We start from the raw sequence: 1,693 nt of genomic DNA, 5'->3' as shown, positions 1-1,693 counted from the left end.
CTCTCTCTCTCTCTCTCTCTCTCTCTCTCTCTCTCTCTCTCTCTCTCTCTCTCTCTCTCTCCTCCTCTCTCTCGCGCCTGGCCTCTTTCTATCTCTCTCGCGTTTCTCTATCTCTCTCGCGTTTCTCTCTCTCTTTCGTTCCGCCACCCTCCCGTTTTTTCTCCGTCGCACTCGTGACGCACGGCTATTTATCGTTTTATACACCCGACGGGCAAGTTTTGCTGCCATTGCACGCGCGCACTGTCCGCGATTATCTCGTCCGCGCGTCGATGCGGACTTTTTTCTTCGCTAATTAGGACGAATGCGGGCTCGCGTTTCCATCAGTCGTTTATTTCTCTTTCGTTCTCCCTCGCTCGCTCCCGCCCCTTTCGCTCTCGCCATCCATTTCTCTCCCCGCATCCCTGATAATTAAAAACCGACGACTTCTGAAGGTAAGGAGCTCCTTAGCAATCGTCGTGCCTTCAGGTGCGCTTCGTCCTTTCGCTCGCTCCTCGTACTTACACCCGCGGCGAAATTTGCAATTCGAGATACTGCGCGCGCGAGAAGGAGCCGGGTCTTAAGTCGCGACGCGAGCACAAAGGCCCGCGCTATGTCTTTGAGTACTTTGTCCAAGGGAGTAATGAAGGCGGCAGAAATATTTTGCCCGATGCGCGGAACAATTCAGAAATATTCCCGCGTCTGCCGCAATTTCGCTCCGACACAGATGTTATACTCGCTCTACGTGGCTTGGAAACGAATCGGTTATGCATTAACGGCGACTCGTTGTAACGGAACGCCTTGGTACCATTACCAGCGTAGTTAAATTGCGCTGCTATAGTAGCTATTCTTGCGCAATAGACATTTGCGTCGATATCTCTCTCTGTCCGTCTTAACCTTTGGTGTTTAGTCTCGAGGGATTAGTCTCGAGAGAGACTTTTTCCACGTTAATCTCTCCCGAAGTGGAACAAGTCGTGCGCATGATCGCGACAAAAATAACGACAAAGCGTCATCTTTAACTGCACAAAATATCTGTGATCTTTATACACATTTGGGACGCTTAATTCAGTCAGAGGACAAAGCTTTATCGTTTGCGCAAAACAATGCGTCCGCGATAAATTGTTTGTTAACCGGCGATCCTGGAAAATGCATAGTGCCGATCTATCAAAAGTCCGACATCGTTACGCGGCGATGTTAACAATTTACACACGGTTAGTGCATCTACATCCTTTTGTCACCGTACTCGCGGCCATGTTTTACAACAGAGCGTGCCATTTCCGGGCAAAACCGCCACGGCATCCGCGCACGATGAAAAATTCAGATCAACGCGTCGATTGTGCATCAATTATTAGCCGAGTATCAAAAACCTCAGGTCGGGCACTGCAGGTTTGTAAACAAGAAATTGCTTTTCCCGGAGTCCGCGGAAATCCCATGACGCCCCTCCCCCCAACGCGGCAGCCGCCGCCGCCACTCTAAGCCCTCTGTCGCGGGGGTTGAAGTTGCCTCTCCAATTGCCGTTAAGGGTGCGTCGTTACCCGTGGCGTCTTTAACGGCAACGACTTTGCGCCATTCGATCTTCGCGTTCCTGGCGCGAGTACGCCTCGAAACGACTCGCATACATCCTCACAGAGGCGCCCTAGCGGATCCACGGAACCATGTAACGCTCCAATCCCTTCTTTCTTCGCCCTCCCCCCCCTCTCTCTCTCTCTCTCTCTCT

This window comes from Odontomachus brunneus, unplaced genomic scaffold (genome assembly GCF_010583005.1).
Source record: "Odontomachus brunneus isolate Ranch 3 - 2012 unplaced genomic scaffold, Obru_v1 Obru_scaffold_051, whole genome shotgun sequence".
Classification (NCBI taxonomy): Eukaryota; Metazoa; Arthropoda; class Insecta; order Hymenoptera; family Formicidae; genus Odontomachus; species Odontomachus brunneus.
This window is presented reverse-complemented; position numbering follows the sequence as displayed.